The sequence below is a fragment of the Culex quinquefasciatus genome, chromosome 2 (genome assembly GCF_015732765.1).
Source record: "Culex quinquefasciatus strain JHB chromosome 2, VPISU_Cqui_1.0_pri_paternal, whole genome shotgun sequence".
NCBI lineage: Eukaryota > Metazoa > Arthropoda > Insecta > Diptera > Culicidae > Culex > Culex quinquefasciatus.
The window spans coordinates 201,002,400-201,028,202 of NC_051862.1; the positions used below are offsets into that span (position 1 = coordinate 201,002,400).

Below are 25,803 nucleotides of genomic sequence, written 5' to 3' on the forward strand. Positions count from 1 at the left end.
CACTTTATCAAAATTTCACTAAAGTACTTTTTGATTGCATTGAAAAATGAAGTTGAAAAATTTTTGCGACCAATGTTTCGATTTTTTAAAAAAATTGTATTGATTCAAAAAATCATAACTCGGTCAAAGATTTATTGCCCTTTCTTAAAATTTCTGAAAAAGTTGGCTTTTGTGTCCTCTATACCATATCAGAAAAAAAATAAATAAAAAAAAGTGTTTTTTTGCAAATCTAGTTTTAGTGCAAAACGTGAAATTAAAAATAACCTAAAAATTTTTTTCAGTGTAGTCCATATCCATACTTACAACTTTGCCGAAGACACCAAATCGATCTAAAATTCCTTCAAGAGATACAGATTTTTGAATTTTCACATGTCATTTTTGTATGGACAGCTGCCAACTTTGTATGGAAGATTATATAAACGAACTAATGATGCAAAATGGCTTTTGGGTATACCGAATGCAATAAAAAAGTTTTAGCATGATTAAAAAATACAACAATATCGAATGACCGAAATCTCGGAGAATTGCTCTCCTAAATATGATCATCAACACAGGAAAATGCATTTTAATACAATAAAAAAATCTTCAGGGATACCCCTGGCTCGATTCTACAGGTAAAAATAAGTAACTGTGCCAATTTTGTGAGAAATCGGTTAAGATTTAATAGTCACTTTAGATCTTTAAAGTTGGTGAAAATCTTTTCATACAAAAACGTCTTCTTTAAATCACTATTAACATGTTAACGGTTCATTTTGCGGTCTTCAACAAATTTGTTTGTCATAAAATTTTGCACAAGAATCTCACACTTGACATTGAACCAATTCATTTAACGCCACCTTTTGGTGAAATAGCTTTTCTTCATACAATTTATGACTTTTGCCATACAAACTTCGACGATCAAAAGCGACCCTTAAACCTTAACCGATTTGACTCAAAGTTAGCAAAAATACTAATATTTATTCAAAGAACCGAGCCAGGGGTCATAAGATTTTTCAAAATTAATTGCAGGTCTGTTCCATTAACATTTTGAAGTTTTAAAAAAATATCTCTGGAACAGTACTTTTTAGCTAATAGGTTTGAAAATGTAACATTCCATAATAAATTGATTAAAAGTTAACAAAACTTAAGTTATTTGAATCCAAGAATGCTATTTAAATTATGTGCTGATTTACTGTTGCAAACAGTGTTTGTTCTAAACATAATAAATCATAGCCAAAATTCATGAACACAATTCACGATTGAAAAATCATACTTTTAAGAAAATGTCTTGATGGTTGAATATTTTTTCTATGATGTAATGGTTATGTAGGTAACTTTTGATTTTATGAAACACTTAGCAAATCTTAACACATTTTTTAATCACAAATTTATTTGTATTAGGACCTCCTAGTTGCAGAGACCTGGTTAGAACCGGATCTTCTTAGCACTTGTAATCCTAAAAGTTTGCAAATCAAGCCATGATAAATTTTCCCCGCCACTAATCCAGACACGAACATATTTGCAAACAGCAAAACTCGATTTATCAAAACAACACTTAGTCTGCAGAGAGTCTGCAAAAACCTACCACAACCCAAAACAGAGCACGTCACGAATGTTAATGGACATTTTAATTGAAAATGATGCTAAATACCCTGTTACCCTTCTTGGGGAGGCTGCTGATTCCACCTGCATTTGCGTATACTGCTTCCCCTGATACCTGCGGCGTGAACCTGCGCCCAAGCATTTACAACCGGTCCATTTGTTTGAGTCTGCCCTGGTGTGTCTGGTCCCGAGAAAATCGCACTCCAAATGGATTACGTCAGGTTTTGCGATTGCTTCTTGTCGTGCGATTTTTCAAGCAAAAATCAAGCAGCAAAAAAAAAGGTGTTATGATGCATGGTACGACAATTTGTTATCTGTCAGCGTGTGAAACGTCTGTCGTGTCGTTCTGAAGCATTAAGCAAGCGTTAGAACCAGTCTAGCGGGTGCTTGCTTTAAAGTTCTCTGCAATCATAAAGTTAAGCAGGAAATGGCACCAATTGACAGTCGCGAGGCTGGCAAAACCAGATGCTGATAAAAGATGATGACCTTTTTCCTTTAACTCCAGTCCTTCATTTATGCAAAAAGGACAACATTTTAATTTTCTCGAAACCAGACTTCCGGATTGTCACCTCGTTCAATGTGGCCGAATATTTGACAGTCAAACCGCCAGAAGTAATTGTCTGCGAGGCCGGGCTATCAAACTTTTGCAGTCAACGCAAACTGGCTGGAAAAAGAATGCATTTTCCGCTCAACTGTCACCCTGAAATCTGTCGAGTTTATCCTTCTCTTTCCATGCAACATTTTGTGGCGCCGACAGTAATAACCCTTTTGCGCTGAGCTGTTGTCAGTTATTGCGGGGTGGATTCTTTTTTTTTGCAGTGGAAAAGCTTCCGGCGAAGAATGCCTGGCACAGGGAAACAATGCAGCCAGCCACCGCCGCTACCAAGGGAAGTAATTCGGGAAATTGTGGTGTCGTGGAAAACTTTTGACGATGGCTGAAGTTTTGCGATAGAGGGAAAGTGTGAAATTTACTGTTTGATTAGTTGGTAATAAACTGAGTTGGAATAAACTGAGAAGAAAATAAATTTTAATTAAAAGTTATAAATAACAAATACTTTTTTTTATTGACTTCAATTCAATTTCATGATTGTATTTTCATATAATTTTCGGTAACAACAATTATTTAAGTAATTTGCTAAATGCAAGAGACTTTTCCATAACAAAAATGTAGAAGAAACTTGACGTTACAACAAATTGTGCCATTTCAAAGTATTTTTAGCACAATCGCGGAAACAACAATGAAAGAAGTTTATCGAACATTGTATGTCAAAAACAGACAAACAATCAATTTATCAACCATTTATATGCCAGTCGGCTAGTAAGGAAACGTGCAACCCAAGAACCATCCCCAAGGTGCATCGACTAATCCTCTGGCACATTTCTAGTTATGACTTTTGAAACGCTGCGAACAAAATGCCACACAGGCAGTAAATGTTTTATTAATCGCTGATTGTCTGTCTATACGCCGATTTATTGTGTGTCACATTCTTGAGCGCACTCGATGCATTTTTGTCCCCACTCAGCCCGTCAGTCGGTTTCAACCCTTGATTTGCCGGGACGTTTCTATTGTCTAATCTATTTATAAATCTGACAGATTGGACGCTCTGTTGCGCGCATTGCAACCGGAAACGCTGCAATTGTGGGACTCCCCGGAACGAGTCATTTCTTCACTTTCCAGAAATGGTCAACAATTGGCTGCACTACCCAGAAGAAACTAACTAGTTTGCTTCGGACGCGGTTCGTTAGCACAAATTGATTCGCACGTTTTTAAGGGTTGAACGTTCTACTGTTGAAACGTTACGTTTCCTAACATTTTCAAAGTCAGAATCACCATCTTCAACCCTAAGCAGGCCGGTCCCACGAAGAATTGGCCCACGTCCCGTCGGAATGACTTCCATGGGCAGACAAATTGATTATGATTGACAGACAAACCGTCGGCAGGCCGTGCAGCAGGCGATAGATAGATGGATGAATGGCCCCGGGAACCGTCCTCCTGCGCAATAATGAATGACGACTCTGGCCGATGCAGCCTGCGATGGCAAGTGTTTCTGGAAAAGTGATTTGCGAAACTAGACCAGAACCGTTTAATTGTCGTTTCATCCAGTTATCTGTGTAACTCTGTGAATCTGTTGGAAAACATTTCACTCTCGATATGGATTGTGTATGTATTCTGGCGCCATGGTCGCTATCGGAACTGGGCGCAAATTTTATGCAATTGTCTCGAATTAATGGCAATTATAAGCGGAATTGCATCGTAAAATTTAATCTGAATCCGTGATTCAATTTGCTGAAAACATATAACTTGTAAGACAAGAAGCACGTCCATCATCTGGAGGTTTTTTCATAACCAGGAATTTCTGAATCACAAGAAATTTATGGCTTCACAGAAAAAAATAATGTAAATTTGGAAGCTGTAATTTTGGAAGGTTGAATATTACCTCTTTTATGATGTAATTTTACCTCAATTTAGACTGAAAAAGTGACATTACATCAGAAAAGTGGTAAAATTACACATTTCCAGAGGTAAAATTACACCTTTTTTTCTGACATAAAAGATGTACCCCTTCCCAGATGTAATATTACCATGATTTTCTAGAAACTGCAAAAATACGTTTTTTCTCAAATTTTACCTATTTTTTAAAGTCAAACTGGTCGATTTTATTGTTTCAGTTGTTTTTTTGCTGGAAAAATATTAATTTTCACTGAATCTTAACACGTAATTTACCACTTCATGTTCTCAACAGTATTTATATCCACCGGCGTATGCTCTAGCGTGCAGAGTGATGGTTGATTTATCTTCTCTAATCAAGACACCCAGTTTGGTCATGATTTATATCGCGTGTGCAAATCACGCTCCATCCAACCTTTGAATACGCAGCAAGCCTCCTCATGAGCTGTACCTTAAGACGAGGCCACGAGGATTTGCATATTCGGGCTGCCTGGCTGGAACGAAGATTGTTTGTTGGCACATGGTTCGGGGTGATTTGTCTACACAAACTTGGCCGCTTTCGTAAGAATGAGACACTAGTTCGAGGTGTCTTTTGGGCGCCAACAACGTTGACATGCGGACATGTGGACGAGCAAATGCAATAACCATGTCGTTCAGGACATGGCACGCACTGCCTTACCAAATGGGACATGGACTTTGCGTGCTATCGTTAATGAGCAGAACGTGCTTTACTTGAGAGACGACGATGGATGTCTGAAAAGTTTCGACTGCATGATACGGGTGTACTCAGGATGCTGGCGTGTGCTTTTGAAATTGCAAAAGTTTTGAGTTGTACAACTTCTGAATGAACCCCCATTCGGAGGAACTCGGTAAATTTCGTATCTAAGTTCAGTACTCAGCAAAGAATTCAATCACCTTCCAAGGACACGCAGTAATCTTCGTAGCATTCAGAACCCATCAGCAGACATCAGTAAAATATTGATTTCACATTCATTAGCATCAGTGTGGTGTTAATTTATCTTCTTCCAAGCTGGAGCACGACTGCGAGTCCCGTCCTCCCCTGTCCCGTAATCATCCAGACGAGATCGGAATCGATAACCGCTGAGGGGTGCTCAAACCGCGAAGAAATGCATTTGCATTTCCTATTATGAACTCTCCCCCACCTTGGTCCTCGCAAGAAGGCTCAAGCACTCGCCGATGCAATCGAATTCCTCTCGCGTTCGAAAGTGCATAAATTAGTCCTCCCCAACCCCTCGCAGCCGATCCGGTCTGGTTAGTCTGAAGCATCGTTTGCAACGGATCTCAGCTCAGAAGTCCGCGGTAATCCCCGTCAAGCGGCGTGAAGGATGTTCTTCGACAAAGTCCGGTCAAGGGGTTACACAGAGTGCAGCTGAAGAAGCTTCCGCGAGGCGAAGAGAGAAAATCGATCAAACAATGCCACGACCACGAGAGGTCCTCAAAATCTGTACGAGGTACTGATATTCTGCTGATGCTGATGCCCAGCTTCTTGTTCTGTTGCTGCCGCTGCTCGAGCTGCTCTTTGTCACGAGAATGCAAATTACGCTTAATCGAATCGCTGAAAGCAATCTAGATCGTGACGGCTTTTGACCTGGAGCCGCTTGAATGGGTGCACTTTTATGAAGAAGTCACTTCTTCTGCCAAATTAAGTGTCACAACGCAGAAGTCTGCGAAAAACATGGGGTTAATTTTGTTTGAGAATTTCACAGTCGTTCTTAAATCTTTTCAAGCAGAACAGTGTACGAGGAAATAACAGAAATCGGGTTTTATTTATTATTGTAATTTTCTCCAAAGTAGCACCACAACCACACAATTATTTTAAAGGTAAATAAAACCATTTTCATTCGATTCTCGACATCGACAAACCTCCGAATTTGAAACAATTATATGCATCGATTGTCTGTCGCAATAGAAACAGATTTTTAATAATGCAATTTGGATCAAAAATGTTACTGCTTTGGCATGAGATAATTTTAAAATTTTAGATCCAAACTTTGCTATATCATAAATCACTAAAAAGTTTATAAAGAAAGCTTTCTTTTCATATAAAAATATAATTTCATTCAGGCAAAAAAAAAAAATTTAATCAAATGAGAAACCTATACGTTATAGGGTTTTTAGCGATCTAGTAATTTTTTCACAAAATTCTTAATATTTTTTCATATATTGGTATGAGACAGGAATGTATTTTTCGAAAAAAAAATCCATCAGCAGAAGATTTTTTTTTGTGATTCTCATTGTTAGCAACACTTTAAATAAATTTATTTCGTTTTGTTTAAAAACATTGTTCATCTACGAATAGTGACAGGCCATTTTTGAACATGTCATGATGTCACATTACATCTGTAAATGTAGTAGTGAAAGCGAAGTTCCGCCGAATAATACCGTGAATGATTTTTTTCAGTTTTCTTTTCCCGATTTTTGTGTGCGAGGGAAGAGAGTCAAGTTCCTTTCCGTTTTTTTTTCGCTTGATAAGCGTCATTGTTTAGTTAAAAAGTCAAAGTAGTTATGTCACAGACATAACCGGAATGGCGTAGACTTACGTAAAATTTAGATATGTGGACATGTGGGTTTTCCATATATTAATTTGAAGAATTAGCTATATTCTTTAAATAGATTTACGGAATATGATCATGAATGGGAGATGGAATTCAGCTAAGGGCGCTATTTCGGGGTGGTTTTCTTTCAAATTGTATGTAGTGTTTGGTGGGAATGATGCACAAGAAGAACTCTTTCGTGGGAAAATTGGTGGCCCTAAAAAGGACCGATTAGAGTTGGATGGTGGCGTTGGATGTTCCTTCCAGATGGGTGATAGGCTGCGGTGGATGCTGCAGGTGCTGGCGTTGTTGATGGATGCGAAACCGACAAAGTTGTTTAGGAAAGCGTGTAGTATTTGCGAATGATTGTGGTGCGAAATTTAGATTAGGCTGGTGTATCAACCAAAGTCAAAATCGGCCGATGATAACTAAAATACGAAACATACCTTCGTGACTGTGTTACAACATTTCTACCAAAAACAAGGTCAAGGCATGTGCGCCCAAATGTCGTTGTCTGTAAAGGATCGGAAAGCAGATCAAGCTTGAGGTACTCTTTCATAAAATCAACAAATTTCAAATTTTCCGGTTTGAGGATATCAATGTTAAAATCCCCAGACACAACAATCCGGATGTCCTGCTTTGCATACCAGAACAAATTCCGGATCAAGAAAGAAATTTTCTGTTTGTATGTTGCACTTGGCGAAATATACACAACAACAAACAGTGTTTGAATCCCATTTTCTGAAACTTTTGTGGCACAAATATCCCCAAACGAATCAGCCTCGAGTAAAATTGGATCATGTTCCTCACTTAACTGCTCAAGATCGTGAGGCATGGCCGTCGAAGAAGACGAATTTTTCTGGAAAATTGCAACCCCCCCGGCCCTTACATTGGCACGTTTAAACTCAGCGATACAATGGTACCCCTCAATGCCCACATTAGAACAATTGTTCAACCAAGTTTCACTCAATGCCAGGAAATCGGCTTTGGTGAGCAAGAAATCAGTCGAAACATCCAAATGATGTGCGTTTAAACTTTCAACGTTGAAACTGATAAGACTGGAGCTATGGTCCGTCGAATCCAGAAACTCCTCCAAAGTATCGCTGTGCGTTACAAGTTGGTGATTATTCAGCCTTTGCTGTTCCGTCCTCAGATCCACCATTCGAGGTGTGTTGCACTGCTTGGCATGATAGAATTTATGTTCCCCTGACAAATCGGTCAAATAAAGTCCCTCCAAAGATGTTACTCGAGACAGTCCAACATAAACCAGCTGTTGGTCCTGCTTCTTGTTGTAATCAAATACTAACTCGGAAAATGTTCCACCTTGCGACTTATGCACTGTAAGGGCACAAGCACTAACAATTGGGAATTGATTGCGTTTACAAGTTACGCTGCCAAGTTTAATGCTGACAGTTCGCTTCGAAATAGGAACCCAATCCCGCTCAACATTCGGAGGTCGAGAACGAGGTTTGCTCCGCAGAACGGCTCCGATAACATCATTTTCAAATTTCATCCAAAGTCGACAGATACGTTCTCCGGAATCATCCTCCCAATGTTCAATCAGTTTAAGCTTCCCGATAGCCCCATTGACAAGCCCATCTTGAGTTTCAATATTGGTGGTAATCATGTAAGGCATGTCTACCACAAGACACAACAAATATGGCAGACAACCCGTATCAGTATATTTCATCTTATGAAGTTTGCTGCGAGCACTGGCCAACTGCTCAGCGTTCTTATAACCAGTAAAAGAATCCTGTGCGATAAAATTTTCCCCCTCCATGTCCCGCAAAACTTCAGCATTGTAATTTTCCACACTGGCATTACAATGAAAGAGACGAATAGCGTCAGGTTTGTGCTCCTTGCACCACTCCGGTGTTCGGAAACGACTTTCAATAAGTTCAGTCTCAGCAGGTGTGAGAGCCTCACCACTGCCAATTTTGGTAAGAATCGAAGAAAATTCTACATCACTTTGTCGCATAACTTGCTTCAAAAGATGCAACTTAAGCGAGCGCCATAAAACTGGTCCCTGAACAGAACCTCTGCACGCTTTGAAAACTGGCAGTGCATTGACTGGTGGAAGTTGGAAATTATCACCAATCGGAAAAAATGGAAGTCCACCGAATGGCGCATCGTAGTTCCCCGTAATTTGTTGCAATCGTGTGTGCATAGTATTTAAATTTTCGGCCCCAACCATACTAATTTCGTCAACAAATATAGCTTTACCGCTGCCGAAAGCATTGCGATACAGCTGAAGTTTCTCAAATGAAAGCTTAGAATTTCGCTTGTTCCCCAAAGAAATACTGAAGGTAGAATGAACTGTTCCACCATTCAGAGCGACTGCAGCTTTTCCCGTTGATGCACAAGCAATATACGCATTGTACTGGGAAGAATGTTCTTGCGTGAAACGGTTATAAGTTTCCATCAATGCTCGAACAGTAAAAGTTTTCCCACATCCAGCAGGCCCAGTCAGGAAGACTTGAATTGGTTCATTTGGTTCGTCGCTGAAGGTGTTCAAATCATCAATTACGTGCAAAATTAATTTACGTTGTTCAAAATTTGTCTTCCTGACGATGGCGCAATAATCCTGCTTACTCAAAACATTTGTGCGCTTCTTGATGACGGCTGGTAGCTTGTTAGTAGAAGAAGGTTCCTGTTCGGGTTCAATAGGATCCAAATTAATAGTTCGAACAAAATCATTGTATCGTTCGGTTGCCTCATTCTGAACTTCATCTTGGTCGTTGTCTGCAACAATACGCAGATATTCCTCGACCGTTTGTTCGATGTTAAAATCGCAATCATACTCCTTGAGCTTAGTCAAAATTAAAGTTTCGTTTCGATCATAAAGGTCAATGAACTTGTTGTCGTCAAGAATGTCAACAGTTTCATTACGGAATGGTAGGAACAAAAGTACCATCTCGCGTTTGTAATTCGTCAAATCAGTCATTTTATACCCACACCACCTCAAAACCCGCGGATCTTTGCGCAAGGTATAAGTGTTGCCACGGATCGTGTAAAGAGCAACAAAATCAGCCAAGCAGACATCATCAAGTTCGGTGCGCTGTTCATATTTCTGGACGATATTGGAAGTCCAAACATCAGTAGAATCATCATCAATCCCCTCCTGGTCCATTCGCTTGTTGCGCTTTCGGGTTTGAATTCGTTCATGGGGCCACATTGTAGGAATAAATTCAACTTTTCGGCTGGCTTCCGTCATCGGTTGCCGTAACAAGAACCAAGCGCCTTCTTGTGCCGAAATTTCGACTGAATTAAGCAGATTCATACCAACTTTCTTCAGCAAAAACTTGTAATCCTGATCAGGGTATTGTTCCTGTAATTTAATCAATTCACGGTGCAAGTTGCTAATGCCCCGGTTGCTCTTGTTCACGTATTCAACAATATACGCAGCGCAAGCAAATTCTTCCAGAATAAATTGCATATCCATGTTCGAGCAAAGCTCGCCGGCAACAAAGGATTGAACGAGTTGGTCCAAAGTTCGTCCAAAGATCGCTTCAGGAAAACTGTCGGTCGTCGGATTGACGCACGAATAACGTTCAAATAGTTTTCGTGCGAACAATCACAATCATCGAGAAAGTTTTCGAAAGAGTCGTACACTTTCTCTTCCAAATTTTTGCGCATAAAAGCGGCTTTGTCAATAAAATTTTTGCGACGATTATCGTCGGAAGCCATAGGCAGCAGAATTCTGGTCTGATCCATTGGCCAGTACGGAATGTTGAACCGACAGTGCTTTTCGTTACGTTTGTAGCACGTAAAAGTGTGCTTGTGAACCTGATTGCTGTAAGTGTCAGGCAAGTTGACCCGGCTAACCGAGCAAAGAAAATCAATCAATTCCACAGTTGCAGGCATGTCCTCGGAGACTGCTTCGCGAGGATCGCCGTTCAACCACAACAAAATGTGAGCATGGGGGCTGCCACGGTGCTGAAATTCGATGCGTTTGAAATAATCAACCATGATACTTCCCAAAGGGCTAATTTTGGGATTCGAAAGAATGTTCAAGAAGGAATCAACAAATTTGTGAAAGTAAATGCAACACGTGACAGGATCATCGCTAACAAGTGTAGCCCGTTGCAAAGCAGTAAGCTGTTGGATGGGATCCGTCAAATCAATGTTGTGTTCAGCGGAAAGTTTGGTCAAAATTTTCAACAGTTCAGGCCAGCGGGTTTCGCTGGCACTCAAAGTCATAAACATTGTTGGCTTCCCAAGTTGCCGAATCATAGCAAACACATCACGTTTGCGCTGCTGCAAATAATGTGCGGAGTTCGGAATTGTCGAGAGAAACGACAAGTTCCGTTCAGCGCAAGTTTCCATAAACAATGGATCATTCAACATTGCCCGAGTTATGTTGGCAGCCCCCGTTCACTTGAACTTACTTTCAGTCCCTTGGTAAACCCGATAGCACATCACTTTCATCGCCATGTAAAGAATATGTTCAGGTTTGGCCCCTCGGCGATCACGACGTCTTATTTCGCTCGTTGCCAGCATGAAAGGTGTAACATTAATCGAAGGATCTATATCCCGCCCTTGTCCGCCATAAATATCCGGAAATGAAAGTTCTTCGGCATGCTTGTCGAAAAGGAAAGACAGAGGCCGCCGATTTTGGGCAGGTGCAATTTCCAAGCACTTGTCCTCGTTCCAACACATCGTTTGCTGTTGAGCCATCGAAGAAGCACAATCGTCACCAGCATCAACAAAATCAAGTTCAATTTGAGGATCAAGCAACTCTTGCGAAGCTTGCTCCAAGCGGGCGCGGTCGAAAACAATTCCGTGTTCGATGTACAACGGAGTATCGACCAAAAAATCAAGCCACTCAAAAACAGTTTTCTTCTTCACGAACCCAGTCAAATAAGTGGATTTGTGAAGCAAATGTTTCTTGATGCTCACGTTAATTGCATGATCATCACCCAAAAACCTCGGCAAAACGCTGACCATCTCATCCACGTCTACCGGCATGTTAATAATTTGCCCCAGAAGAGAAAGACTTCCCGCAACTCGACTCAACTTTTGCATGGCCATGAAAGGAAGTCTCGGGGAAATAAGGCGTCGTGTCACAGGGTCCAAACGTTGAAGGTGTGGAGGAAGATAAGGATAAACAAACCCATGTACGGTGGCCAGTGTTGGCATAACCCCACGCTTCAAACTACTTCGGCAGGTATTGCAAGCTTTGAAACCTCGACTGAGTCATATCCTCCCACCAACAGCAGAGAAATTTGCTCTTGATTGTTGATGGGCTTCAAATCTTTGATACACCACAATCGATCGCAAACACTACACGCTTCCCCAAACGGATTGTCGAAGAATCGCTTCTTCAACGCCGCTGTGGCCTTGGCGTAGCGCTGCGCCTTGTCTATAAAGATTGCAAAAACACAGACACATTTAAATTACAAGTAGCTAAATTGAAATGCTACGTTAATTCAACTAAAGCTCAAGTTAGTCGAAGAAAAATTAAAGTTTTCCACAAACACAGAAGGTTTCGCTCACCAGTGCCAGCTGACGGCCCTTCTTGAGTTGTCGTTGCCGAACCGCATGGCAGCTCACCATCGGCGGACGCGCTTGTGCCTTGACCAGCTTCAGCTCCGCTTGCTTCCATCGCTTGACCAGAATGTTCGTCCGCAACACCATCCTCCATGCCACGATCCGTTTCCGGAAAAGGCTGACCCGTCCCGACCGCTCCTGCTAACCGTTGCCGTTTCCGACTTGGTCCTGCTTCGTCACCACCTTCGCTCTCTGCCACACCGCCAACAGTTCCCGAAAGAAGCTGCTCCGGTGCCTCCGCTCCAGCTAACCGCCGCCGTCTCCGGCTTGGTTCACCCGCTTCTGCGTCGCCTTCGTTCTGCTGCTTTGCCTTCCGCCGCTTGCGGTAGTTCGCCGCGTTTTGCGCCTGGAGATGCTTCGACCTTGCCATTGCAACTGCCAAAATCCGACTGATCGGCTTGATTGAAGTGCGCATTTCTTTTATAGAATTTTGGCCCCCTAAAAATCGTGACTAACATTTTATCAGAGCCAAAAGCAATATATTTCGCAAATTTTGAAAATGACGACAAATTCTTTCGTTAGTTATATGATTCTTTCAAAGTTCAAATTTGGAATTTATGACAAGATTAACTCTTTCGTGATCGTTTTGGGTGGTTCTGAAAAGGACCATATTTTTGGTTATCTGAAAAGAATGGTTTTAGGATTAAGTGTTCAGAATTGGTCAAGGCTAACTCTTTCGTGATTGTTTTGGGTGGTCCTAAAAAGGACCAAATTTCTGAAAGAAAAGTTGAAGATTATTGAATTTCTGAAAAGAAGATGAATGGTTATATGAATGGTTATAAAGTTCTACGCCCTGGCATCCCACGAAAACAAACGCCTTGGACGACTTACAACACTGGAGGAAACCATTTATAGACAACTTACAAACCCAAGGCGACAAAATCCTTAGACAACTTGCAACCCGGGAGGAAACCATTTATAGACAACTTATAATCCCAAGTTGACAACATCCTTAGACCACTTTCAACCCACCCAAACGTTTATGCACGGATAGAAATCCTGTCCGGGAAATCGACAACATTGTTCTCGATTCGTTCTGAAATTCGTTTCAGAATGTTGTCGATCAGTCGTCCGGTAACATTTGCAACAAAATCGAGAACAATGTTGTTGATTTTGAGTGGTTACGGTTGGTGACGCCTGGTTCAAAACAAAACGCACGCAGCCATCCCGAACGGTTTAATCGGTTTTTGAATTGACCGTTGGTTTTGGTTTTTGAATTGACCGTTGGATATTTCTTTGGTTCAGTAAAACAGTTGATTCGTTTTTTTTTATTGAGGCAAATAATACATAATTAATTTAATAACTAATCTTTGTGTGAGTGTGTGTGTGTGTGTGTGTGTGTGTGTGTGTGTGTGTGTGTGTGTGTGTGTGTGTGTGTGTGTGTGTGTTAAGAATTTTGGAATTTGGGAATTTAAGAATCTGGGAATTTGAGAATTTGGGAATTTAAGAAATTGGGAATTTGGGAATTTAGGAATATAGGAATTTGGGAATTTGAGAATTAAGGAATTTGGAAATCGGAGAATTAAGGAATTGTGGAATTTAAGAATTTGAGGATTGAGGGATTTGGGAATTTAGGAATTTGAGAATTAAGGAATTAAGGAATTTGGGAATTTGAGAGTTTGGGAATTTGGGAATTTAAGAATTTGGGAATTGGGGAATTTGTGATTTTGGGAATATGGAAATTTGGGAATTGGGGAATTTGTGATCTTGGGAATTTGGGAATTTAAGAATTTGAGAATTTGTGAATTTGGGAATTTGGGATTTGGGATTTTGAGAATCTGAGAATCTGGGAATTTGAGAATTTGGGAATTTAAGAATTTGGGAATTTGGGAATTCAGGAATTAAGGAATTTAGGAAATTATGAATTTGGGATTTTGGGAATTTAAGAATTGTGGAATTTAGGAATTTAGGAATTAATGAATATGGGAATTTGAGAATTTGGGAATTTAGGAATTTGGGAATTTGGGAATTTAAGAATTTGGGAATTTGGGAATTTAGGAATTCAGGAATTTGGGAATTTAGGAATTTTGGGAATTTAGGAATTTAGGAATTTAGGAATATAAGAATTTAAGAATTTAGGAATTTAGGAATTTGGGAATTTAGGAATTTAGGAATTTAAGAACTTAGGAATTTAAGAATTTAGGAATTTGGGAACTTAGGAATTAAGGAATTTAGGAATTTAGGAATTTAGGAATTTAGGAATTTAGGAATTTAGAAATTTAGCAATTTAGGAATTTAGGAAGTTAGGAATTTAGGAATTTAGGAATTTTGGAATTTCGGAATTTCGGAATTTCAGAATTTCGGAATTTAGGAATTTAGGAATTTAGGAATTTAGAAATTTAGGAGTTTAGGAATTTAGGAATTCAGGAATTTAGGAATTTAAGGAATATAGGAATTTAGGAATTTAGGAATTTGGGAACTTAGGAATTAAGGAATTTAGGAACTTAGGAATTTGGGAATTTAGGAATTTAGAAATTAAGGAATTTAGGAATTTAGGAATTTATAAATTTAGGAATTCAGGAATTAAGGAATTTAGGAATTTAGGAATTTAAGAATTTAGGAATTTAGGAATTTAGGAATTTAGGAATTAAGGAATTTGGGAACTTAGGAATTAAGGAATTTAGGAATTTAGGAATTTAGGAATTTGGGAACTTAGGAATTAAGGAATTTAGGAATTTAGGAACTTAGGAATTTAGGAATTTAGGAATTTAGGAATTTAGGAATTTAGGAATTTAGGAATTTAGGAATTTAGGAATTTAGGAATTTAGGAATTTAGGAATTTAGGAATTTAGGAATTTAGGAATTTAGGAATTTAGGAATTTAGGAATTTAGGAATTTAGGAATTTAGGAATTTAGGAATATAAGAATTTAAGAATTTAGGAATTTAGGAATTGAGGAATTTAGAAATTTAGGAATTTAGGAATTTATGAATTAAGGAATTTGGGAATTTAGGAATTAAGGAATTTAGGAATTTAGGAATTTAGGAATTTAGGAATTTAGGAATTTAGGAATTTAGGAATTTAGGAATTTAGGAATTTAGGAATTTAGGAATTTAGGAATTTAGGAATTTAGGAATTTAGGAATTAAGGAATTTAGGAATTTAGGAATTTAGGAATTTAGGAATTTAGGAATTTAGGAATTAAGGAATTTAGGAATTTAGGAATTTAGGAATTTAGGAATTAAGGAATTTGGGAACATAGGAATTAAGAAATTTAGAAATTTAGGAATTTAGGAATTAAGGAATTTAGGAATTTAGGAACTTAGGAATTCAGGAATTTAGGAATTTAGAAATTTAGCAATTTAGGAATTTAGGAATTTAGGAATTCAGAAATTTAGGAATTTAGGAATTTAGGAATTTAGGAATTTAGGAATTTAGGAATATAGGAATTTAGGAATTTAGAAATTTAGGAATTTAGGAATTTAGGAATTTAGGAATTTAGGAATTGAGAAATAAAGGAATTTTGAAATTTTTGAATAATTGAAGTTTTGAATTGTTAAATTTTTGAATTTCTGAATTTTTGAATTTTTAAATTTTTGAATTTTTAAATTTTTGGAATTTTGAAATTTTGAATTTCTGAATTTTTGAATTTTTGAATTTTTGAATTTTTGATTTTATTTTAAGGAATATGGGAATTTGAGAATTTAGGAATTTGGGAATTTGGGAATTCAAGAATTTGGGAAATTAAGAATTTGAGAATTGAGGAATTTGGGAATTTATGAATTTGAGAATATAGGAATTTAGGAATTTGAGAATTTGAGAGTTTGGAATTTGGGAATTTAAGAATTTGAAAATTTAGGAATTTGGGATTTTGAGAACTTAAGAATTTGGAAATTAGGAATTTGGGAATTTGTGAATTTGGGAATTAAAGAATTAGGGAATTAGGAATTTGAGATTTTGGGAAATTGAGAATAACGGACTTTGGGACTTAAATTTTAGAATTTTAGAATTTTAGAATTTTAGAATTTTAGAATTTTAAATTTTAGAATTTTAGAATTTTAGAATTTTAAATTTTAGAATTTTAGAATTTTAGAATTTTAGAATTTTAGAATTTTAAATTTTAGAATTTTAGAATTTTAGAATTTTAGAATTTTAGAATTTTAGAATTTTAGAATTTTAAATTTTAAATTTTAGAATTTTAGAATTTTAGAATTTTAGAATTTTAGAATTTTAGAATTTAAGAATTTTAGAATTTTAGAATTAGAATTTTAGAATTTTAGAATTTTAGAATTTTAGAATTTTAGAATTTTAGAATTTTAGAATTTTAGAATTTTAGAATTTTAGAATTTAAGAATTTTAGAATTTAAGAATTTAAGAATTTAAGAATTTAAGAATTTAAGAATTTAAGAATTTAAGAATTTATGAATTTAAGTATTTAAGAATTTGAGAATTTGAGAATTTTAGAATTTTAGAATTTTAGAATTTTAGAATTTTAGAATTTTAGAATTTTAGAATTTTAGAATTTTAGAATTTTAGAATTTTAGAATTTTAGAATTTTAGAATTTTAGAATTTTAGAATTTTAGAATTTTAAATTTTAGAATTTTAAAATTTTAAATTTTAGAATTTTAAATTTTAGAATTTTAGAATTTTAGAATTTTAGAATTTTAGAATTTTAAATTTTAAATTTTAAATTTTAGAATTTTAGAATTTTAAATTTTAGAATTTTAGAATTTTAGAATTTTAGAATTTTAGAATTTTAAATTTTAAATTTTAGAATTTTAGAATTTTAGAATTTTAGAATTTTAGAATTTTAGAATTTTAGAATTTTAAATTTTAGAATTTTAGAATTTTAGAATTTTAGAATTTTAGAATTTTAGAATTTTAGAATTTTAGAATTTTAGAATTTTAGAATTTTAGAATTTTAGAATTTTAGAATTTTAGATTTTAGAATTTAAGAATTTTAGAATTTTAAATTTTAAATTTCAAAGTTTAAAATTTTAGAATTTTAGAATTTTAGAATTTCAGAAGTTTAGAATTTAAGAATTTAAGAATTTAAGAATTTAAGAATTTAAGAATTTAAGAATTTAAGAATTTAAGAATTTAAGAATTTAAGAATTTAAGAATTTAAGAATTTAAGAATTTAAGAATTTAAGAATTTAAGAATTTAAGAATTTAAGAATTTTAGAATTTTAGAATTTTAGAATTTTGGAATTTTAGAATTTTAGAATTTTAGAATTTTAGAATTTAAGAATTTTAGAATTTCAGAAGTTTAGAATTTTAGAATTTCAGAAGTTTAGAATTTAAGAATTTAAGAATTTAAGAATTTAAGAATTTAAGAATTTAAGAATTTAAGAATTTAAGAATTTAAGAATTTAAGAATTTAAGAATTTAAGAATTTAAGAATTTAAGAATTTAAGAATTTAAGAATTTAAGAATTTTAGAATTTTAGAATTTTAGAATTTTAGAATTTTAGAATTTTAGAATTTTAAATTTTAGAATTTTAGAATTTTAGAATTTTAGAATTTTAAATTTTAGAATTTTAGAATTTTAGAATTTTAAATTTTAAATTTTAAATTTTAGAATTTTAGAATTTTAGAATTTTAAATTTTAAATTTTAGAATTTTAGAATTTTAGAATTTTAAATTTTAGAATTTTAGAATTTTAGAATTTCAGAATTTTAGAATTTTAGAATTTTAGAATTTTAGAATTTTAGAATTTTAGAATTTTAGAATTTTAGAATTTTAGAATTTTAGAATTTTAGAATTTTAGAATTTTAGAATTTTAGAATTTTAGAATTTTAGAATTTTAGAATTTTAGAATTTTAGAATTTTAGAATTTTAGAATTTTAGAATTTTAGAATTTTAAAATTTTAGAATTTTAGAATTTTAGAATTTTAGAATTTTAGAATTTTAGAATTTTAGAATTTTAGAGTTTTAGAATTTTAGAATCTTAGAATTTTAGAATTTTGGAATTTTAGAATGTTTGAATTTTAGAATTTAAAAATTTTAGAATTTTAGAATTTTAAAATTTTAAAATTTTAGAATTTTAGAATTTAAATTTTTAGAGCATTTAAAAAAAATAGAAATTTCGATTTTTAGTTTTTTTTTAAATTAGAATTGAAGAATTAAAGAATGTTGTTGTTTTGAGGTGGTAGAGTGTAATGTTGTGTGTGAGTGTGGGTATTCAGCGCCTTCTACACGACCGAAGCTTGACCGCGATCGGCTCCAGGATGCCGACGGAGCTCAAGTTCGGTTGATGCGCCTTGTCCCGGGTCGCTTTTCTTGTCGTTGTGGTTCAATTTGAGGTGGCTGCAGATCTGAAAGAGGACGGCGTCGCAGCCTGTGGAGGGGGAAGGTCGATTAGATCGATCGATTACGAGTTTTGGTGAAAATTGTTCATTCAAATCTTACCAAGCTTCTGAGGGTATGAACGTTGATGACTTTCTCCCGCTGGACAACAGGAGGAGGAGGAGGAGGAGGAGGAGGAGGAGGAGGAGGAGGAGGAGGAGGAGGAGGAGGAGGAGGAGGAGGAGGAGGAAGAGGAGGAGGAGGAGGAGGAGGAGGAGGAGGAGGAGGAGGAGGAGGAGGAGGAGGAGGGAGGAGGGGAGGAGGAGGGGAGGAGGAGGAGGAGGAGGAGGAGGAGGAGGAGGAGGGGAGGAGGAGGAGGAGGAGGAGGAGAGGAGGGAGGAGGAGGAGGAGGAGGAGGAGGAGGAGGAGGAGGAGGGGTGTCCAGCTGCAAACACCTCCAACAAAGTCGTTCCGGCCAGCCGGGTCGAGCTTAAAAGTGCTTCGCGATCGGCTCCAGGATGCCGACGGAGCTCAAGTTTGGTTGATGCGCCTTGTCCCGGGTCGCTTTTCTTGTCGTCGTGGTTCAATTTGAGGTGGCTGCAGATCTGAAAGAGGACGGCGTCGCAGCCTGTGGAGGGGGAAGGTCGATTAGATCGATCGATTACGAGTTTTGGTGAAAATTGTTCATTCAAATCTTACCAAGCTTCTGAGGGTATGAACGTTGATGACTTTCTCCCGCTGGACAACATCTTCCTCTGGTGGCCCTGGTGGAGGAGGAGGAGGAGGAGGAGGAGGAGGAGGAGGAGGAGGAGGAGGAGGAGGAGGAGGAGGAGGAGGAGGGAGGAGGAGGAGGAGGAGGAGGAGGAGGAGGAGGAGGAGGAGGGAGGAGGAGGAGGAGGAGGAGGAGGAGGAGGAGGAGGAGGAGGAGGAGGAGGAGGAGGAGGAGGAGGAGGAGGAGGAGGAGGAGGAGGAGGAGGAGGAGGAGGAGGAGGAGGAGGAGGAGGAGGAGGAGGAGGAGGAGGAGGAGGGGAGGAGGAGGGGTGTCCAGCTGCAAACACCTCCAACAAAGTCGTTCCGGCCAGCCGGGTCGAGCTTAAAAGTGCTTTCGGAAGTGGAGAAATCACCTGTCCGGGAGAAGTCAAAGGTCGATCCGCACCACCAGCGGCGGCTGATGATTTCTTCCCGCTTGCCAACATCTTCTTTCTCGCTGGCCGTGGAGCAGGTTCCGCCGATGCAATCATTCCGCTGTCCGCCTTCTCGAGTGTGGCCATTGCCAACACTCCGTATTTTTCCCATAACTGAACCTGTACCGGTCCTTTCGATCACTGTTGTCAGAATCGACGCTGGCCATGCGGATCGACATTTCACTTCTCCCGGACAGGTGATTTCTCCACATCCGAAAGCACTATTAAGCTCGACCCGGTTGGCCGGAACGACTTTGATGGCGGTGTTTGCAGCTGGACACTGTGCACCAATTGTTGCTGCTTTTATTTATTCACATCACACATCATTTCACAAACACCGTCGAAACGGAACCAGTTAATATCTGGCCACCGGGAACTTCTCCGGCTCTCCGGTTACTTCACCCGAAAACTAAAAAAAAAACATTGTATAAACAAACTGTCACGAGAGCTTGTTTGACGTTTAGAATTAGGCTGCGTTTTGACAGTAGTTACGCTTCGAAAAAGTGTGACGGAAAAAGTTGCGTTTTCGAACACAAAAGTTTTCGAAATCGATGAAATTGTTTTCATTTTTGAAAACATTGTAAACGAAATCGAAAACAATCGATGTTATCGATTTTAAAACAATTTGTTGATGGTTTTTCGGACAGGATTTCTATCCGTGTGGACGACTACTCTACCAACTTACTTTTGAATTTGCGCTTTTGGACGACCCTTCAAGACGCACAACCGAATTTCAAACGCTGAACCCCCGAACACGACAGACTGGCGAACGCTGAGGGAGCCAAGCCTAAGAGCAAGAGATCTTCCCAGATTTGTTACTCTTGCAAACTTGCTGGTTTTAAATCTGGGTTGATCTCTTGCTCTTAGAGCCTAACTCCCCAACCCAACAGAACTTACACACCCTTCGTACCAAGACCCGTGCCGATCCCTAATTGAACGGAATTATTTCGAACTAATTCGAACGGCAAAGAGACGAAGGAATTTTAGCGAGCTGAATGGGGGGAGGGGTTGGGGGCGAGAGCAGCCTCAGAAAGCTGTGCATTCCGTCGCCCCCGAAGACCAAAATTTGTTCCTGAAATTTAAATTCAAATTAGCTCGCTGCCTCGTCCCGGGTAGAACGAGGGATGAGGGCAACTTTTTCAACAGATTGGAGTTGGATAAGAAGCAAATCTTTAAGAGCGCTCGCCGCGAATGCGACGAGCTAGTTGTTGTTTCACAACCACGGCTTGACCCACGAGAGGCTTTTCAGCGAAAGGCAGCAGGCGCGCGCCTCATCTCGTTGTTGCCTCGTCCCGGGTGGGACGAGGGACGGGGAGTGAGGCAACTCCAAACCACGGTGAACGGCCCGAGCGGTTTAGGCTTTCAGGATTTTTGTGATATTTACTTGTAGAGTCAAAACAGATCAGTAAACATCACTTATCTGTATATTACACTTTTTGAAGATTACATTTTTGCGGTAACACTTTCAACTTCTACGCACACGATCACATCACTTTGCATTAAGATCTTCGTCGAGCCAGTTCTCTACGTTGAAGTCAGACTTGTCCTCCAGACCTCTGGGCCGAGCCATGCCAGACCCCGAACTCCTAAGTCCCGGGTGGACTCTTCACGGCAGCTAAGTCCCGGCGGACTCTTCACAGCGGCTAAGTCCCGGCGGACTCTTCACAGCGGCTAAGTCCCGGCGGACTGCGGCTTCTACCGCTAAGTCCGGCTGGACTGGGGCCTCTGCTACTGGTGGCTGCTGGCGGGTCTGGCTGGTCAGGGGCGTCTTCTGGAACTGGAACTGGACTGAAGTTGAGCTGGCTGGAACTGACTGGAACTAACTCTGGAACTAACCGCCCTCCTCAAGAATTTTGGGGTTTTTATAGTCAGTCCCCGAAAACTCTACTAAATTTTGTTCTACTAAAAGTTGTCCGTTCCGATGAGAAGCATCGATGAACCTCATGAATTAAATTGTGCAGACCTCTGCAATTCTTCATGACTTTCCGTATGGTGTAGTGAGTACACCTCAAAATCTGAAGTCATGGGTTCGAACCATTGTCGTGAAACTTTAAATTATGTTATTGGAATATCAAAATTATGTTCCTCAAATATTCTCAAAATGTAAGTTAATAATGAGAAGGTCGAATTCTCCATTGAACAAACATGCCAATGAATTTGGTTAAGCCACACCCTCAATTTCCCCTGTGGAAAAACATCGCACATTCATAATTGAAAGCTTAACTATTTTATTGATTGCCTAACAAGTGGCGAAATTTAATAAAGGGATTTTCAGGTGAGGATGACTCATGATCCACACCTGTACATAAGCTTAATTATTTGTCGCGCAACGCGAGTCGACGGGTAAAATTATTTATGCTTGCGTAAGCGCGCATGGTCAGAACTGTGGTGAGGTTCGAAAAATGGGCAAATTTAATGATTTAAATTTGAGGTCGCTGCATTCCCCCACACTTACCAGCTAGATGTTTGTATTCTTGAAAAGCATTAAGAACATCTATCGAAAGTTATTTGTTGGTTGGAAGAATATTCCCAAAGTGAATAATTTAAATTGTGAAAATTACTTTGCAAAAATCATAAAAATATTTAAATGGCTGGCTATAAAAATTTATTGAAAAAATTGGTTCGGTTAATCTCCCCCACACTTATCAGCTAGATGATCGTCTGAAAGAAATGATCATCTATGGAAAGAATATTTTCGGGTGTAGTGATCGTGCGGTTTACAATTTGTTCTTCTTGTGCTTTCCTGTAAATTGTTTTATAATTATAATTGCTCTTTTGATTTTTTACTGTAAAATTATTTTCATTACTCTTTTGATCTTCTGTCCTGTTAAATTACCTGAATTATCGTTTTGAACTTCTCTATTAAAAATATTTTCGTTGAAACTGATTTAAAAAAAACTTGCATTTGAAATTAATTTTCATTATTTATCCTAAAAAAATCATTGCATTTTTCCCACTGTAAGCTAAATCTGTTGTAGAACTGTGTTGATCGACTGGTTGTTATCGTTGTCGTCTTCCATCAAAATAGTCTTTATCGTGAGGCTATTCATTCCACAGTGACTTGGTCAATTGATCAGTTTTCGAGGCTAAGGTGTTGAATTTCGTCATTTAGTGCAATTGTCGTTTCCATCATGAATTGTGCTTCATAACCCAGCTGTGAGTTGACTATGGTCAGTTTTGAAAGTGCATTGACTTCTCATTTGCTGAGTATTGTGAATTGTTCGTAAATCCAGTATATTTGTCCAAAATTGACTTTTCCAGTTGTTTTGCATCAAATGTTTAGGACATGTTGTTAGTCCAAAATTGTCTTTTCGTGTAATTTGCAACTTTGGCTTTTGTAAATTAATGACATCGGATGATGTTATCATTTGTTTATCATGAACTTCTCCTTTTCAATAGTTTCAGATGTGCAGTATGATCTCAACTTGCATTTTTGTTGCATAATTGATGTTTCGCATTTCAATCATCTTTGCTTCGCTTAATTCCACATTTTGATTGGTAATTTGTTTTACGTGAATGTCTCGTTACTAGAATTGTGTCTTAATTCGACTTGATCCTCATTGATATGACCTTTTCCAACAACATCAACACCGTTACCTGTTCAACCTCCCGCATGACTTTGCCACTCACCATCTTGCCATCACAAACTTCTGCATACGAACGCGTAGAACTTCTCAGCATACGAACGCGTCGATCATCTCAAGTCGTCTCGTCTAGCGTCTCTGCCATATTTTACTTCAGTTTTTAGTTTTGTTTCTCCCACAAAAATTTCTTACTTGTTTTCTTCCCATGAACAATATTTTATAATTTTCAGGAATCTATCATTTAATTTCTGTGCAAAATTGAGATTAAAATTTACTTACAATCTTATAAATCTTGTTGATATTTTTATATGAAATCAGTTCTATTATTTTTAATACAAAAAAAATCAGTTCTAATTGACTATTATTTTTATACTTGAATGAAAAAAATTACTCTATAAAGTTTATCATTGATCTATACATCCTATCATCTTGTCATTGCAATACTGCGCATGTTAAAATATCCTTTCTGTTCTTCCAACTTTTTATGAAATCTGTACATCACTTTGTGTTTTAATTTGCACGAAAGTATTTGGTTCAATAATCTATGTAGAAATTTTTGAATTTGAATTGTTTTTGAATGGTTTCCCACTGAATTTTATCAGTTTAAATTTGTTTTTCCCTTGAAGCATTATTTTTCCATTCCCTTTAATTATCATTTGACTATCCCCGTAAAGTGCAAATGTTTTGAAATATTTTAACATATTGAATCCCCCCATGGATTACAACTGTTTTGAAGCTATATTCGACATAAAACTCTCCCCATAGAGTACAATTGTCTACTTTTTAATCCCTTTGGCGTTGCTTTATCAGTTTATGTATCCCTAGATCGGAACTTTTACCGTCCTTTTCGATCTTTTTAGATTCCCCACGATATACTCACAAATTTTACCCTTCCTTGAGCTGAATTCCATATTCGTCCTTGTTGAAATTGTTGTCTACTTGATCGTCTTCCATTGGTTTCCTGTAAATCCTTCGTATAAGCATATAACATTCTGAAAATAAATTCTTAATACTTTGTTAAGTAAATTATAAAACACATGTTTACATTCAACATTCATTCTGGGGTGCACCTCCCTTGTCCAATTATTCTCACACACACTCTTACTTGCATACATGTTGTTTTGAAACATTTAATAATCATACTTTTTCATTTAGTTGTCGTTGAAATTTCATTATTGTTTAGTCATGATATATTTGTTTTCTCAGATAAAAAAACGTCATTGTTCTTTTTATACCCTGTTAACCCATTTCAGCTCAATTTTAGAATGTTCCCAAAATTGCAACCCAACAGCTTCCTAATTGTTTTAACGTGTTTCATCACTGCTTCATTATTATGTTTATATTTGATCATTATCGCTTCACGTGTTTTCCAAAAAAATATAAACTCAGTACTGGTATTTTTCTTAATCTGTTTCATATAACATATTCAATTCAATCATTTGTAAAAATTATCTTTCATCCCCAATTCATAACATTCCTCTTGTTTGCGCATTTTTTGATAATAATCATTCATATTTTGTTTAACTCAACATTAATTCATTTATCATATCAAATCAATCATATATTCTTTTTTCATGTTTATTTTTCTATATAAAAATCAGTATTTGTAACACATTTGTTTGATTCATTTAATTCTCTTGATAACACTCGTTTTTTCTAATTCATCAATCATATCAATTCAATAAGTTTTTTTATAATTTTTTTCTTCAATATACATAAATAATCCCGTGTTTAAAATAAATATTTTCATTCATTGTAGTCTTTTGATATTAATCGTTTATGATACTAAGTCATTCATTGCATAAATCGCTTATTTTTTCTTTATTTTAATTGTACTGTAATTGTCATTTCAAAATATTTTTCTTGTATTGGAGCATTTAATTTTAATTTTAAATTATGTTAAATGTATATTGTTAAAAAAAAATTAAATGTATTTTAATACGGGTACATTGTGAACTATCATTTAGTGTTATTTAATCATTATATTTTCTTAGTCTATTATTATGTACATCTTCAAATTTGTTGCCATTTTTAATAGTGGTCGTTTGATCGCTGTTAAATTTAACGATATCGTAAGGGCCTCGCCACTTATTTTGTAACTTTTGACCAATTCCTGTCTGTACCATTTGTACCAAAACTCTATCTCCCCACATTGGTACCCAATCATTTGTCTTTTTGTCATAAATTTCCTTTCTCTTTTCTTTTGACAATATTAAGTTGTTTCTAGCAGTTTCATGAGCATCCTTGAATATATCTTTCATTGAACAAATATAGTCGTCATAATTTAAATCTGAATCATTGATTTTATAAATTGTGCTTGGTATAGTAGCTTTTCTTCCATACAAAAGTTCATAGGGAGAATATCCAGTTGATGAATTTTCTGTAGTATTGTATTCAAACATAAAATATGGTATCAATTCATCCCAACATTGTGGATCTTTGCCAATAAAATTTCGTAAATAAACTTTCAACTCTCTATTTGATCTCTCTACTAAATTAGCTTGAGGATGATATGCACTTGTAACGATCTTTTTAATGTGTAATATTTTGCATGTGTGTTGCAATAATTTGCTTACAAAGTTTGTACCTCGATCGGTTACAACTTCTTTAGGAGCACCAAATTTACAAACAAAGTTTTCGACAAAAGTTCTAGCAACAGTAGTACTTTCTTGGT

At 36.9% G+C, this 25,803-nt stretch overlaps 1 protein-coding gene and 1 long non-coding RNA gene across 2 annotated transcripts in view; one reads left to right on the forward strand and one right to left on the reverse strand.

Moving 5' to 3' along the window:
- The window catches only part of LOC6036126, a 251,293-nt gene that overhangs the window by 78,441 nt on the left and 147,049 nt on the right, over positions 1-25,803 (forward strand).
- Positions 23,916-24,342, reverse strand: LOC119766839. The gene is made up of 2 exons (XR_005277168.1): positions 24,175-24,342; positions 23,916-24,121 (listed from the first exon to the last, which is right to left on the reverse strand). It is a non-coding gene; the product is annotated as an uncharacterized LOC119766839 (long non-coding RNA).